The 17,577-nt window shown below is 39.7% G+C and overlaps 1 protein-coding gene across 7 annotated transcripts in view; it reads right to left on the bottom strand.

Moving 5' to 3' along the window:
* Window positions 1–17,577, bottom strand: part of Plag1 (PLAG1 zinc finger) — a 50,899-nt gene that overhangs the window by 22,510 nt on the left and 10,812 nt on the right. For 4 of the 7 annotated variants that reach the window (XM_074068660.1, XM_020151458.2, XM_074068663.1 and 1 more), the window contains exon 2: window positions 13,056–13,157. The exons of the other annotated variants lie outside the window; for them this stretch is intronic. The gene's annotated coding sequence lies outside the window, so the exon portion shown is untranslated. The remainder of the gene's footprint in view (window positions 1–13,055; window positions 13,158–17,577) is intronic. 7 annotated transcript variants of the gene reach the window in all.

The following is a 17,577-nucleotide window of genomic DNA, read 5'->3' as shown; positions in this document are numbered from 1 at the left end:
CCCATCAAAAGGCACCATTTGACGAAATGGATTAAAAAGGAAGATCCAACAGTTTGTTGCTTACAAGAGACCCATCTCACCAACAGAAAAAAGCATAGGCTTAGGATGAAAGGCTGGAAGAAAATTTACCAAGCCAAAGGCCCCTGAAAACAGGTAGGAGTAGCAATACTTATCTCTGACAAAGTAGACTTCAAACGTACATTGGTCAAACGAGATAAAGAGGGACATTCCATATTAATAAAAGGGGAAATAGACCAAAAGGAAATAATAATCATCAATCTGTATGCACCCAATGTCAACATATCCAATTTCATCAAGCATACCCTGAAAGACCAAAAAGATTTACTCCAACACAGTGGTTGTGGGAGACTTTAACACCCCATTATCATCAATAGATAGGCCATCCAAACAAAAAAAATCAATAAAGAAATTCTAGATATAAAGTATACAATAGATCAAATGGACCTACTTGATGTCTACAGAACATTTCATCCAACTTCTACAAAATATACATTCTTCTCAGTAGCCCATGGAACCTTCTCCAAAATAGATCATATCCTAGGACACAAAGCAAGCCTCAGCAAATATAAGAAAATAAAAATTATACCATGCATTCTATCTGATCACAATGCAATAAAAACACAACTCAACAACAAAAGTAAAGACAAAAACACATGTAAACAGCTGGAAACTGAATAACTCATTGCTTAATGAACAATGGGTCATTGATAAAATAAAAGAGGAAATTAAAAAGTTCCTAGAAGTCAATGAAAATGAAAACACAACCTACCGGAACCTGTGGGACACAGCAAAAGCAGTCCTGAGAGGACAGTTTATAGCCATGAGTGCATATATTAAAAAGACTGAAAGATCTCAAATCAATGACCTAATGATACATCTCAAAGTCCTAGAAAAACAAGAACAAGCAAATCCCAAAACAAATAGAAGGAGAGAAAAAATAAAAATAGAGCTGAAATCAATGTAATAGATACCAAAAAAAAAAAAAACCATACAAAGAATTAATGAAACAAAAAGTTGGTTCTTTGAAAAAATAAACAAGATCGACAGACCCCTGGCAAACCTGACTAAAATGAGGAGAGAAAAAAACCCAAATTAGTAGAATCAGGAATGCAAAAGGGGAGATAACAACAAACACCATGGAAGTCCAAGAAATCATCAGAGACTACTTTGAGAACCTATATTCAAATAAATTCGAAAATCTTAAAGAAATGGACAGATTTCTAGATAAATATGATCATCCAAAACTGAACCAAAAGGATATTAATCACCTGAATAGATCTATAACACAAAATGAAACTGAAGCAGCAATCAAGAGTCTCCCCAAAAAGAAAAGTCCAGGACCTGATGGATTCTCTGATGAATTCTATCAGACCTTTAAAGAAGAACTGATACCAACCCTCCTTACACTGTTCCATGAAATAGAAAGGGAAGGAAAACTGCCAAACACATTTTATGAAGCCAGTATTATACTTATCCCAAAACCAGGCAAAGACACTTCAAAAAAGGAGAACTTTGAACATTGATACAAAAATCCACAATAAAATAATGGCAAACCAAATTCAACAATACATCAAAAAGATCATTCACCACAACCAAGTAGGTTTCATCCCAGGAATGCAGGGGTGGTTCAACATACAAAAATCAAGAAACGTAATATACCACATTAACAGAAGCAAAGACAAAAACTACTTGATCTTCTCAATAGATGCAGAAAAAGACTTTGATAAGATCCAACACCATTTCATGATAAAAGCTCTAAGAAAACTAGGAATAGAAGGAAAGTACCTCAACATTAGAAAAGCCATATATGACAAACCTACAGTCAGCATTATGCTTAATGGAGAAAAACTGAAACTTTTTATTCCCTCTAAAATCAGGAACTAGACAAGGATGCCCACTATCTCCACTCCTATTCAACATAGTACTGGAATTCCTAGCCATAACAATTAGGCAAGAAGAGGGAATAAAAGGAAAACAAATAGGTAAAGAAACTGTCAAAATATCCCTATTTGCAGATGATATGATCCTATACCTTAAAGACCCAAAAAACTCTACCCAAAAGCCCCTAGACACCATCAATAGCTATAGCAAGGTAGTAGGATATAAAATCAACATAGAAAAATCATTACCATTTCTATACACTAATAATGAACAAACTGAGAAAGAATATATGAAAACAATTCCATTTACAATAGCCTCAAAAAAATCAAATACCTAGGTGTAAACCTAACAAAGGATTGAATGACCTCTACAAGGAAAACTATAAACTTCTGAAGAAAGAGATTGAGGAAGACTATAGCAAGGGGAGAGATCTCCCATGCTCATGGATTGGTAGAATCAACATAGTAAAAATGTCGATACTCCCAAAAGTAATCTACATGTTTAATGCAATTCCCATCAAAATTCCAATGACATTCATTAACAAAATTGAAAAATCTACCATTAAATTTATATGGAAACACAAGAGGCCACAAACAGCCAAGGCAATACTCAGTCAAAAACACAATGCTGGAGGTATCATGATACCTGACTTCAAACTATATTACAAAGCAAAAACAATAAAAACAGCATGGTACTGGCACAAAAACAGACATGAAGACCAGTGGAACAGAATAGAGGATCCAGATATGAAGCCACACAACTGTAACCAACTTGTCTTTGACAAAGGTGCTAAAAATATACGATGGAGAAAAGACAGCCTCTTCAACAAAAACTGCTGGGAAAACTGGTTAGCAGTCTGCAAAAAACTGAACCTAGATCCATGTATATCACCCTATACCAATATTAACTCAAAATGGATCAAGGATCTTAATATCAGACCCCAAACTCTAATGTTGGTACAGGAAAGAGTAGGAAATACTCTGGAATTAATAGGTATAGGTAAGAACTTTCTCAATGGAACCTCAGCAGCACAGCAACTAAGAGATAGCATAGATAAATGGGACTCCATAAAACTAAAAAGCTTCTGCTCAACAAAAGAAATGGTTTCTAAACTGAACAGAACACCCACAGAGTGGGAGAAAATATTTGCCAGATACACATCAGACAAAGGACTGATAACCAGAATATATAGGAAACTCATAAAACTAAACGCTCCCAAAATTAATGAACCAATAAAGAAACGGGCAAGTGAACTAAACAGAACTTTCTCAAAAGAAGAAATTCAAATGGCCAAAAAACACATGAAAAAATGCTCACCATCTCTAGCCATAACGGATGTGTAAATCAAAACCACACTAAGATTCCACCTCACTCCTGTTAGAATAGTCATCATTAGAAACACCACCATCAACAGGTGTTGGTGAGGATCTGGAGAAAAAGGAACCCTCATACACTGCTGGTGGGAATGTGAACTAGTACAACCACTCTGGAAGACAATTTGGAGGCTTCTTAAAAATCTAAACATAGATTTGCCATATGATCCAGCAATCCCACTCCTGGGGATACACCCAAAGGAATGTGACACGGGTTATTCCAGAGGCACTTGCATATCCATGCTTATTGCAGTGCTATTCACAACAGCCAAGTTACATAACCAGCCAAGATGCCCCACTACTGATGAATGGATTAAGAAAATGTGGTATTTATACACAATGGAATTCTACTCAGCCATGAAGAATGAAATGTTATCATTTGCAAGTAAATGGATGGAACTGGAGAACATCATTCCGAGCGAGGTTAGCCAGGCTCAGAAGACCAATAATCGTATGTCCTCCCTCATATGTGGACTTTAGATCAAGGGCAAATATAGCAAGAGGATTGGATTTTGGTCACATGATAAGGCAAGAGCACACAAGGGAGGTATGAGGATAGGTAAGAAACCCAAAAAACATGATAGTATTTGATGTCCTTAATGCAAAGGAACTAATGCAGAAACTTTAAAGTGACAAAGGCCAATAGGAGAAGGGGATCAGGAACTAGAGAAAAGGTCAGTTTGAGAAGAATCAACTTAGAATGTAACACATTTGTACATGGAAGCAATGCTAGGAATCTCCCTGTACAGCTATCCTTATCTCAACTAGCAAAAATGCTTTGTCCTTCTTAATATTGTTTATATTCTCTCTTCAACAAAATTAGAGATAAGGGCAGAACAGTTTCTGCCTGGAAGCCAGGGGGTAGGGGGAGAGAGGGAGGGGGTGGGGAGGAAAGGGGGCGTGGGGGATGGGGGGAGAAATGACCCAAACATTGTATGCACATATGAATAAATGGAAAAAAAATAATAATCCAGAGAGAAAATCTTTGCCAGCTAGTCACTGGACAAAGGATTTATATCCAGAATATATAAAGAGCTCGAAAAAATTAAATTCCAAAAAAACAAATAATCCAACTAGTAAGTGGGCAAATGAACTGAACAGACAATTCTCAGAAGCACACATGGCTAACAAACAAATGAAATGTTCAATATCCTTAGTCATAAAGAAATTACAAATCAAAATGACACTAAGATTTCATTTCACCTCAGTCAGGATGGTTATCATTAGGAAAACAAACAAGAAATGCAGGAAAGGATGTGGGAAAAAGTAACCTTTTATACAATGCTGGGAATGTAAATTAGTATATTCACTATGAAAGTCACTATGGAAGTTCCCTAAGAAACTAAAAATAGAACTACCATATGTTCCTGCTATACTTCCTTTGGCATACATCTGAAGGAATATAAATCAGCTTACTATAGAGATACTTGCACACACATATTTATAGCAGCACTACTTACAACAGCCAAACTAAGAAATCAGCCTAGGTTTCCAATAACTGATGAACGGATAAAGTGTGGTACATACATACAATGGAACATTATTCAGCAATAAAGAAGAATGAAATCATGCCATTTACAGGAAAGTGGATGGAACTAGAGATCATCAAGTCACCAACCTCAGAAAGACATAAAATTGCATGTTTTCACTTATATGTGGAATCTAGATGAAATAATAATAATAATGATATGACTGTAAAAGGAGGACTGTTTGGGAGGGGATTCAGTGGGAGGGGAAGAAAGTGAAGGGGGGTGAATATGAACAAAGTTCTTTACATGTATGATACATATAATATGAAAATACAGTGAAACTCACTAAAAACTTAAAAAGTGGGAAAGAGTAAGTGGGTTTAAGGAAGAGTAATATTGATGGAGTAAATCTGATCAAAATACATTATATACATGTATGTAAACATCTCAATGAAACTGCTTTGTACAGTTAATTTGTACTCATAAAAATTATATGCAGTTTATAAACATCAGTTATACCTCAATAAGGGTATTTAAAAAACAAAAAAATGGCAAAATTTTCATATTGAAAAAAAATTAAAGAGGATAAGAAATAAACTTAAAAGTTCATATGCATTTAATGAAATAGGAACAGAAAACTTTCTGAGAACTAATAAACTGAAATCCTTTATAAGGGCAATTCTTCAAAATCTTTCCTTCCCATTCAGAGGGGAGAAAAAAGATGTGGCCAGTACTGGCTTAAACCCTTACTAGGAAGGATATGTATCTAGGCGGTTTTCATTGCCACATTCTCAGCTGTTGAACTTGAGGAAGCCAGTGCAGTTCACCTGTTGCTTACCAACTAGCATATCATACTACAAGATTTAAAGACTCCAGGAATATACTCTAGCTGGAAATGAGAGCTGTTAATAAACAGTTCTGGGATAAATTCCATTTATCAAATACCAAAGAACGCACCCATTAAAGTGTTTAAATTCAACCTCCTTCATGGCACTTTTAAATACAGATGGTTTTTGACTTATTATGATTGAATTTATGATTTTTTGACCTCATATCTGTGTGAAAGTGTACCCACACAACCTTTCTGATTTCATTTTCTGTATGGTACTCAATAAATTATATGAGATACTCAACACTTTACTATAAAATTGGATTTGTGTTAGATGCTCTGTCCAGCTGTAAGCTAATGTAAGTGTTCTGAGCACATTTAAGGTAGGCTACACTAAGTTGTGTGTAGTGGGTTAGGTGTATTAAATGTATTTTTGACTCACACTGTTTTCAACTTACAATGGGTTAATCAGAATGCAACCCCCATTGTAAGCTTAAGAACATCTGTATACTCATTGACAGTAGCCTTAAAAAGAAAGAAGTGCCATGATAACTGGCAGGTCTGCCTTTGATTAATTCAATAAAGTAAAATGAAGTAAAACTGGAGTCAAGATAAAAGAACAAGTACTAGCCAAGCATGGGTAGGTATTCCAGGTAGAGAGAGTTAGAAACTCTTATCATGGGTCTGGGTAGCTTCAGGGGATTTGCTATTTTTGGAATAAAGTGCAAGAGATACACACTGGAGCTATGAGATAAGATGGGTAAAGGAGTCATGTTACCAGAGACTGAAAATTTTTTAATTATTCTGGTAATTTACAGAGGTCCTACAGCGAAGGTACTTGTCCAACTTGCTTCCTCCACTCATACTTGGCCTCATTTTCAGATTATTTAGAACATAACCAATCTTTATGTGCCTTTGGTGCTTTCTGAAACAGAATTCAGTGGTAATCCCTTTTCAATTTCCATATAGCTTAAAGTTTAAAAAAAAGAAACTTAACCTTTCTAAATTATAATAAACAAACATAGGCAGTGTTTGCTGACAGGTAATTAACAAAAAAGGGGTTCAAACCCATTAATGCGAAACCCTTGGGCCCTCTCTCTCTTGAGAACCAGAACCTTGGGGTGGACCATTGTCCACTGCCCAATCATTCCTGATATAATCCACATTCCAGGACCCTTTCCCAATGACATAGGGATATGCTGCAGACAGAAGGTCCTTCCATAACCTCAGGTAATATAGTTCTAGAAATTGCCTTTGTCTGCTCCTTTGACTTGGATATCACAATGTATTCCCCTGTACAACTATTATAGGGTAATAAAAATATTTTTAAAAATCTTTGACTTGGAGAGGGCCTCAAACATAATCCATCTCCTGATTCAGAACCCTAATATGGTACAGGGGACAGTAGTGAAGCAGACTGGCTTTGGGAATCAGAAATGGGTCTGACTCCTAGCAATGTAATTTTGGACAATTATTTAATCTTTCTTTAGCATTTTTCTCTGAAGGATGGGAACAACAACTTACCTTGAAGTACTGTGAAAAACTACACAAAGTGATATATGTAAATTTCTAATATAGTTCTTAAGGGATCATAATGCAAAGTTGTTGTCATCAGTGTGTTATTCAGAAATAAGTGCTGCTCCAAAATACCTTGATATGATCTTAAAAAATAAGGACCTCACCTTCCCTCTCATCACAAAATCATGTTCAAGAGGAAAACTGTGTGAAGGAGACTATGTGCTCATATGTAATGAGAGATTTATATTAAAGTACTATTTGGTGATCTTCTTAACCAGTAATACAGACAGGTTGTATCTTAAATTTCATGGTGATCACATCACAGATAAATACAAATCACAGCTAAAATAAAACTGATGTATGTAGAGCCAGAAGTTATTTTTTGAGTTAAATTGAATGTCAATTAGGATAGTATATGATTACTGACTATCCAGAGATAGACTGACTCCTACTTGTGGCTTAACTGTGGTTGGTAAAGATTATAATGCACTTGTGAAAATATTATGATTATTAAAACTCAGAGAAAATAACTAAATGTTAGAAACAAAATTTACTCTATTGAACTTACACAGTAACCAAAATTCCACACTGCATTTTACAACAGGAAATGTGTTTCTCACAAAGCCTCTCAAATTAATCCCCTGTCCTCATCCTCATGAAGCAAAGAGTTCGCAAAAGCTGTTGGAACTGAATCCCATCTTGCACAGCCAGGTTGGTGGAGGGATTAGGTATCAAGAGAAGGCATAGGGAAGAGCCAGGGGGTCCAATACTGAAAAACAATGAGTATTCAACTATAACTCCTACCACAAAGAGGGCTAATTCTACCAGGCAGTAACTTCTTATAGTTTTAAAACAATGTGTGATATTTGATGTTTCTAAACTATTATATTTCTATTATTTTTACAGTCTTGCTTATTTATTGCAAAAGAAATGTTTCTAAACTAGCTGTGATTTTTACTAAGTAAATTTACATTAAATCTATCTTGTCAAAAAGTCTCTTTTAACAGTGTGTGTCAAATTTATTTATAGGTACCTTCCACAATGTTGGACTTGTTTTCTTTTGCTTTAAGCAGTTTTACTGGCATAGATATAAAGGAATTAGTGATATATTGACCTGAGCATATACATTCCCATGTATTTACTTATACAGTATTGGACACAATTTTTGCCTTTCTGAATCTTAATATCTTTTACTGTAAAGAGAATACAGCCTTAATTACCTGGGTAACCGGGAAGTAGGGGAGAAGGCCACAGATAATCACAGCTAAAACAAAACTAGTCATTGCTAGATGCTGACTGATTGGCCTTTCTTGCGAGTTGAAACCTGGTTGAATAATATAAAACCATGGACTGATCCATGCTAAGTAAGATAGAAAAAGATGACATCGGAAGTAACAAGAAATAACAAAGGAACACTTGTTTTTCTCTGTAGAATTTTTAGTTGGACCCAGTGATGGCCAAAGAATTCATTTCTACATGCCCAATACCTAAAACATGGATACACATAGGAGGTACTCAAATATTTGTTGAATGAATAGAAGGAAGAGGCCAGGAAGATGAGGGGAGCTTTTTATTCTTTTGGCTAACTGGATCTGTGGAAGAAAACAGTTGTCTGATCTATTTGATTATCTCTGTGAATTAACAGAATAATTTAAACTTGAAAGTTCTCTTGGATTTCCCTTGAGCATCTAGCAATGGAAGGAGACATGTTCTCTTTTCTTGGCCCACCCTCAATGATACCAGGAGGCTGCAGTCACTGTGCCATCTTGTGGTCATGTCTAGAAAGTTCGTTTTCCTCAACAGACTAGATGGTTGCCCTACCTGCACAAAGGCACTAGGAATGAACTGTAAGAAACAAATTTACAAACAAATTTTTACCATTTTACTTAATTATCAAGGTACCATTGGAGAACACAAGATTAACCAGTCAGCAGTTCTACCATCAAGAATCTTGTAGTCTACTTGGAGAAGTATTCTTATGATATATCACTATAGATAAAGTAGAAAGTAGAAAATACTAAAAAAATAAGTACAGGTTAGGTACAATGAAAATTTGTAGAAAGAAAAAATTCTTCCAAACTTTGGAGATGGAAATTTGAGAAAGAAGAGACAAGTGAACTGAGTGGAAGGAGGTCAGATGCAGAGCTGTACCATTGAGGCTGGTAAAGCAGACAGAGAGTACGCACCAGAGAGAATCAGTGGAGCAGGGAAGGGCCTTGGGGTGTGCAGAACAGGGGAGAAACTAGGCCTCTTTTGTTTGGAGCTGATGGTGTCTTAAGAAAGGAGTGGCAAGGGAGGCCATGGGAAGTCCAGGCTGGGTGAAGAAGAAAGGCTTTTAGAGGGCCACTGCATTTCCAAGTTTCAATAGCTTCAGTTTTCTCAGATATAAAGTGAAGTAATCAAGCTCTTCTGAGCTGTGATCAGTAAATGATATTGGGTGTAAAGCACATATCATAGTAAGCAGCACTAAAAATTTTACTAATATTAAGCAACAGTCAATAAAGTGAAGCCTTTGAATGGCAGCTTATTTAATAGTACATGGAGAACTAGAAAATGTTTTAAAGAACAGGGTGAGGGTGGGGCATGCAGCTCAACATGGCAGAGCACTTGCCTATCATGTACAAGGCCCTGGGTTGGATCCTCAGCAACACACACACACACACACGCACGCACACACACACACAGGGAAAATAAAGAGTAGGGTGAGTACTGAATAAGGTGGCCTGATACCTAATACTATGAGAGTGTAAGGAAGGAGCCTGGAGAGGGAAAAAGAGGAACCCTATTGCTTAAAGAGTCGACAGAAGAGGGGAAGCAGGTGGAAGGAAGGGCATTGAGCAGGAAGAAAACCCAAGAAGCTGTCCTGCCTCGGAAGCAAAAGGAAGAGAATATTTCAAGGAGTCAGCAGTCAAGGTAAGGACTAAGCCCTGCTCCATTCTGGTGTAACAACACACAGGCTTTTGGTAATCTTGGAATGCACTGTCTCAGGGGAACTCACACAGATTCTTGAGGCTGAAGAAGTAGTGTCATGGGAGAAATCAGAGGCACTAAGTACTCTGCACTCTTGGGAGAAACAGTATGCGCTGAAGGGAAAGGCACAGAATGAGAGATATCTTTCTGCCACCATGGTTTTTGTTTTTTAAAGATGGCAAAAATACAATGTTTAAATGCTGATATGATGGATCATGTGGAAAAGGAAAGACACAAAAAGGATAATGGAAGAGAGGGGTTGGGGTCCAGAATACAAGCAGAAAAAAGTGGGGAGGGGATGAGATGTGTGCACATGTTGAACCCAAGACTGTAACTGACATAGGAAGACACAGTAAATAATTTGCTTCAAAGAGAAGATGACACAAGAGCACACTTCAAGGATGAATAGGTGTTGACAAGTACACAAAAGGAGGTGGAGGGCAGGAGCAAGGATAGGCAGGGGAAACAGAATGATGAGCTAGAGGACTATATGAGTTTGGTCCTGCAAGGGAGGAGGGTCAGGAGGGAATGTTACCAGATAGAGCTGGAGAGTAACAGAAGGCCAAATCATGACAGGCCCTGAACCTTCACTGTCACTACAGGCCAACTTTACACATGCTACTTCTACATTACCCAGTAATGTCCCCAATCATTTGGAGGTCTTAGTAAAGAAAAAGTCAGGAGAAGAGAAGGATCTTTCGGTATAGGGAACAGTAAGGTAGTTATCAAGGGCGGGTGATGAAGTGGAACATCCTACAGTACTAGCCAGAACTAGTTTGTTGGTAGCAAACAAGCAAGACCAAAGGGACCCTACAGAGCAGGAAAAAAGGTGCTGAAAGCTTAAAGCATGGTGAGAAAGAAGCATGGGTTGGCAGGAGCAATGGAGTGAGCACAGGTAAAGGATACAAGGCTGTGGCCAGCAAAGACCATTTTTAGTTCGAGTTGACAGGGGTGGAGTGGTTCCAAGCAATGATAGTGCACTGCAAAGCATTATGCAAATGTGAGGTATTTTTAGTATATACTGTAATTTCAGAGCATCTTATGACTTCTGAATAGTCCTAATACTTTAGATTTCTCAACTGACATCCCTCAGATAGTTGAGGGGCCAATTTGAATCCTTACTATTTTTAAAAAGTGAATTGTTGGGTGATATGAGTAAATCCTCCTTAAATGTATCTGCTCTGCAAATTCTAATTCATTCAGTCTGGCAGATGAGTTTTTTCCTCCACCTTAACATGAACTTATAATATTAATATACAACAGCAATGTCAATGATCTTAAACATGGAGGGGGACAGAAAGGAGGAACATAGGTTCTGAACAACCAAAGTGATATTATAAATTCACATACACCATGGACTTTATTATTGAGGCATGTACTATTGCTGGTCTTTCAGACAAAATGATTAAGTTGGTACTGGGGTTTTTGGTATATGGAAGATTAGCAACCCTAGCTCAAGGGCAAATGTAATGATGGCAAGAGGTAACTACAAAGAAGGGAAAACTATGAAAGATAAATACAGAAAAGAGAAATTACAAAGCCGCAGAAAAGGGCAAGGTTTCTTTAAGTGACTGTGGATTATGTTGGAGAAAGTTAAGAAATGGGCACTCCCATGTACTTCTGGCAACTGGAAGTCTTTCCCAGAGGCCCAACTGGCCATACAACTACCAAGCCAAAAAAAAAAAAAAAAAGCTATTATTTATCTTTTTGCCTACTCATTTCACACCTGAAAATTCAATTACAAATAACCAGAGATGAGTCTTTACTCCCATTTATTTCATGGGGAGAAGGAAATGTTTCTCCTTTTTTCCCCCCATTTCTCCCTACTTGTATCCCATTATAATAAATTTCTTCCCTAAAAAATTTACTATTACTTAAAAAAAATAACCAGAGATACACATAAAGATTTATCATTGCATCCTTTAAAGACTGGAAACAACCAATACAGCAAATAACCTGGTTAAATAATCAAGGATCGAGCTTTTGAGAAATCCACAGAAGTAAGCAACCTTTACACAACAATAGGTCTTTTAAAAGTAGGATATAAAACAAAGAAGATTGCAATTTAGTTTTTAAAAGTATTAAAAGGAAGGCAGAGGCTAGAGTACAAATAAAGTTGGTGGTCAGGGAAAACTACTGATTGTGCATATCTGATGGACTCAGTATTCTCAGTAAACTTAGGGGTAAAGCTACCTAGCCAATTAGAGATTCTAGTTCTGTGAGAGAAATATCATAACCATTACCACTTTTAGCCAGAGCTTCATAGAACAGATAAGACTGTTTAGAAAACAAAAATCTTCTGAGCACTTCAAAGGACCAGATACCATGCTGAGACTTTTTTTTAAACATTATCTTATTTAATACTTACTTACTTATATTCTCTGTGCCTCACTTTCCTCCTCTGCCAACCACAGTACCCATTTTAGGATTTGGAGGAGCTTTTAGGAGGATTTAAAGGCATCTTTAAGTTTAAGTTCTCTGAACAGCAAGCATGAAGCAAACATTTTGTCAGGTTAATACTATTCCAGAGAAGAGAGGTACCTCTAGCACATCAAACCTGCACTCTTCTCAGAAGCATAAAATCACCCTTGAATCAGTGGGAGAGAATGTGAAGGAGACAGGTGGCCAGAGTGGCAGCAGTAGGGTGGTGGAGCCAGCATCAGGGCTTAGTGAAGGCTGCAGGTGGGAGACAGGCTAGAGGATGCAGATGGTACTGAGTAGTTTGCTCAGCCTGAAGCCAATCCAGCCTAATGCCAAAGAAGGAGGGGGCCATGAAGTTTGGAAGGCCTAGCTTCTTGTGGGCAGTTAGACAGGGATAGCCAGGAGGAAGCCAGTCTCCTAAGAGCTCTAAGTTGGTGAAGAGACAAGAACCAAGACCAGCAGTACCAGTCTCTTCTTTCAATTGTTACAGCTAAGGATGCTTAAGTCTCTCAAAACTTCTCAGTTCAACTGAGGGGTGACATAAAAATAAACAGACATTCCAGGTATACCCACCTGTAAAGCATGGCAAGGTGTGTGCTCAGTACTGTTACACAGGTAGCACAGTTGACTCTGGGAGCACAGGAGCACTACCAAGTTGGCTTGAATGGATGCTGTCTGTGAAGAGGTGGGGAAAAAAGAATTCAAGTAGAAGGACTTTGGGGAGCCAAACACATGGTGGTTTAAAATTCTCAAGTTTTTGTAGCAACAATCCAAGGATTCTTAAACCTATTTACTCTCTACTCTCAAGAAGGATGTGATTCACATGCACATTGATTTCTGAGGAAGAACCTTCTAGATGAATGTGTGATACCTACACTGAACACCTTCAGTTTTTTTTACTTAGTGCAATAGGATATAGTGTGACTGTCTCTAGATGTGTGACTCAACCAGGACAAGCTGGAGTTCAAGGTAGTTTTAGTGGCCTGGTTCCGACTTCCACTTACAGCTGTTCTTCTAAGGAGAAACCCTGCAGGGTTTAAAGACATAGCACTTCCAGGATCCGCACAGTACTGATGGTGACTCGTAGCCCTGAGTAACTGGGGCCGTGGTACAAATCTTAAGGACATGGATCAGCTCTGTGTGCATGTCTCTCTCCAGTTCCTATGCAGTGTGAGTATAGGGAGATCTCTCTGTTTGTCTCCTTTCACTGCTGTTGTTTGTCTCTCCTCTGTGGGGGAAGTAGAGCTTCCTTCTGGCCCGAGTGTCTGTCTGCCTCTTTTCCCTCCTGGCATGGGTACATGCATGTACATCTTCCTCTAAGAGTACCTGCACCCCCCTCCCACTGAGTTAGACCACTTACACAGACTTGCATAGACAAATATAGTCTCCCCAGGTGTGCATGCTATGTCTGCATGCATTTCTCTGAGATTTTTGGTTTCGCACAGCTCTCGGTACCCTGACTGTTGTGTGCATGCCCTTTCCTCATGTGTTTCTGTGTGTCTTTCTTTGAGACGCATGTTTGTCTTTGCAGACCCCGCGGCAAGGCTAGCTATGGCTGAGGGCTGGCTTTTTGCCTGGTGGCGGTCGGGGTCTTCCTGTATGTGTTGGGAAGGTCTCAGTGGGAAGCACGCAAGACCCTATCTCCCAACCTTGTTGTCTTGCACTTCACAATTAATAGAGGCTTGGCTGCCTCCAAAGGGTTAAGCACAGACCTCTTCATGTTGATCTGTCTGGTACTCAGTGCTCTCCTGGAACACCTTCCTGGGAGAATGACTTTCATCACACAGCGCCTAACTGCTGCTCCAGGATTGCTTGTCCTCCTTTTGCCACAATCGACCCTCTGGACTGCCACTGAAAATGACCCTCCTCCCTAGGCATTTATTGCATACTCAGTTTTCGGAGGGAGAGAGAAAGCAAGGAGGAGAAAAACTGGGAGTATACAGTTCCTGCCCTGCAACCCTGGGTTTCTGTCAACCCAGAAAGATATACACAGGACAGAGCAGTGTTCCCAGGCAGGTGAGAAGGTGGTGCTTGTGTAGGCAAGGCAGTGTCACCATAAATGAGAAAAGCACACTAGGAATCCTACAGGTCCCAGGGGCGAGCAGGTGAAGGGGACTCGTGAGAGATCACTTGCTCTAGGGAGCTGAACTTTTCAAGGGTGCTATGCCCAGAGAAGGGGATGTCCACAGACAGAGGGCAACAGGATGTGGATGTGGACAGAGGTAACAGCCAGCCTACAAAAGGCAACACACACTCAGCTCAGGAGTTCCACTGCAAGCTGAGTTGTCAGTCCTTAAAGACACAAGACATCCAGTAGGGCAGCTTGCTGGCTGGTCCCCTACCTAGCTCTCTACCCTACCTAGCTCTCTATGCCTCCAATATGCCAAGCACTTCTACACCATGGCAGGGCTGCTGTCTGGAAGCATCCCTCTAGATTTTTCTTGCCTGGCTCCTCATGGCTCAGGCCTCTACACACAGATTCCTTTGAATCTGGGTGTGGTGGCTCATACCTGTAATCTCAGCTTCTTGGGAGGCAGACATAAGAGGATCACAGTTTGAGTCCAGTTGGACAAAAAGTGAGACTCTATCTCAAAACACAAGGCAGGCTGGTGGTTCATGCTTGTAATTCCAGCTATATGGGAGGCAGAGGTAGGATGACAGTGGTCCAAGACTAATCCAAGCAAAAGCACAAGTTCCTTTGAAAAATAACTGAAAGTAAAAAGGGCTTGGGGAGTAACTCAAGTGGTAGAGCACTTGCCTCAAGCAACATCTTCAGTTCAAACCCCAGTACTGGCAAAAAAAGAAAAAAATCCTTTGTCAAGGGGCTGTCCCAGCTCACTGTCTAATGGTCTGTTTCTCGAGGACTCCAATACTCTTCATTCTTGTATTCCTTCTTATTGCCTTCCTATCAATTGCCACAAGCTAAAGGAACTTTGCTTACAGTCTGTATCTGCTCACCAAAGGTGGGATCTGGCTTAGTACCTGACTGACTCATGGCAGACACTGAATGCAGATGGGAGGAAAGGAATACAGATGTACAGATGTTCGTGTAAACAGAAAAAGAGAGAAAGAGGACCAAGACAGAAGTGGAGATAGAGGTTTAATTAACATGAACCTTCAAGTTAAAGGTACCTCTGGACAGGGAACTGATACTAGGGAAAGCGTACACAAAGAGGGGGAGTGGACCAGAGAATTTGTGAATCTTGAGGAATGCCAACATGCTAGTGATCAGGGACAGGTGGAAGAATAGATGGCATCAGAGGGAAGAGCAGGAAGTGCCAGAGAACAGTGGCCAGAAAACAGTGGGACATAGAAAAGCAAGAGGTGGGAGCTTACAGAGCTGTGGAATATTGCAGATCAGCTGCATGGGGATAAAATAGAAAAGACACGGCTGGATTTGGCTCTTGGGGGCTGTGCTTTGGTGTTCTCTTCCAGTGCAGGCTCAAAGTGACTGACAGGATGGCAAGAGGAAGGGGAGACAAAGGAAAGATGCAAACAAACCACTCTCTCACACAGTTTGGCACTGATGAGGAGAAAGATATTGGAGGAGAGGTTGGGATGAAGGCAGAGATGTGGGTTTTGTTCTTTGATGAGGAGAGAAGATTTGAGCATATTTTCCAGGTAAAGAAGAAATGAGCAATTCCAGGATGGGAAGGATGAGTGATAACAGAAGGCCTCAAGTGGGACTGGAGTAACCTGTTGGCTCTAGCAGCCCCAGTACATACTATGTTGCTATGGGGTATAGCCTTCCCAGGGCTCCAGAGAAGGGCTGGGCAGCACTACAGAGGAATTCAAAGGTAAAGAAGCACTGGGAGGGGAGCTGTGCTGAGAGCCCCAGTGTGTACTGGGAGCTAGGCAAAGTATCTGCTGAAAGGGTGAAGTAAAGAGGGTATCAGAAGAAAGTTAAGTGTTGAGAACAAGTGGTGACAAGAATGAGCAAAGGGACTGAGACTGGAGACACAGGTAAAAGAGTGGCATTACATCACTAAGGACCCAGCTTGAATCTCAGTAGCTCCCACTTGCAACAGAATAAAAACCCTTAGTGCGGTATTCGAAACTTGATATACCTCGGCCTTTGTCTTCCTTTGTAGTCCTTTTGCTCACTGTCACCCTGATACTTAGTTGCAGCACAGAACTCCATGTGTGCTGTACATGCTAGGCCACTTATTCTTCCCATCCCTTGCTCCAGGGTCTACTCATCTGTGAATCTAATTCACTCCTTCTTCCTCTATGTTTAATACTCCGTTAGTAACTACAACAGAAGCGTTAAACCTACAACTGAAGTTCCAACTGAATGTAGATAAGGTGGTTTAGTTACTAGGGGCCTAAGAGTCTTACAGCCACTAGTGAGATTACTAAAGTTTGGATTGAGGGATGCTAAGAGCCATCCAGGTGGTGTTAGCAAAGAGACACTTGAAAAATGAATGCCTACAACTTACTGATGAGAATGGACCTAATGATAAAGACCTGAGCCCTCCATATAGCAAGGGACTCCACTCAAAGGCAGAGTGTTTCACAGTCTGTAACTGGCTCTCACATCTTCTGGCTCACTTTATTCTGGACTCTGAGTCAGCTTAAGTTTCTGCTGAATGGCTACCACACCTTCTTTAGCATGTGGTGCAAACTCCTCAGACTAGCAGTCAAGGCTTTCCAGGGCAGCCCTCAGCACACCTGTTCTGTCTTCCCTTGCACTGTTCCCTTCTAAGTCTCACTGGTTTTGGTGGCCGTGGACAAAAAACACACCTCTACTTCCTAGCCTCTGCTGAAACCATTCCGTTCACCTGCATGACATCCTCTCTTTGTCTATTCCTAACTTAGGTCCTTTTCAAAGTCCCACCTCTCCCTCCCTTGAATACCTCTAGTTTTTATTTCTGTATCGTTCACTGGGCATTTAAAAAACTACCACTTTGTGACATCTTTTTTGTACATTAACTTATCATCCAAGGGCATTTTTAAAAGCAAGGAAAAAAGGAGAAGGCATATTAGGTACCACCAAAGAGTGGCATGGGGCACTCTCCCTATATCTGTCTTCCAGTTAGCACAAGAATAAAGTTTAAATAGGATGCAAAGCAAAACCAAACCATTGCTTCATTGT

Source organism: Castor canadensis, chromosome 3, assembly GCF_047511655.1.
Source record: "Castor canadensis chromosome 3, mCasCan1.hap1v2, whole genome shotgun sequence".
NCBI lineage: Eukaryota > Metazoa > Chordata > Mammalia > Rodentia > Castoridae > Castor > Castor canadensis.
Note: the sequence above shows the minus strand (reverse complement) of the source record. Positions and strands in the feature narration are given on the sequence as shown.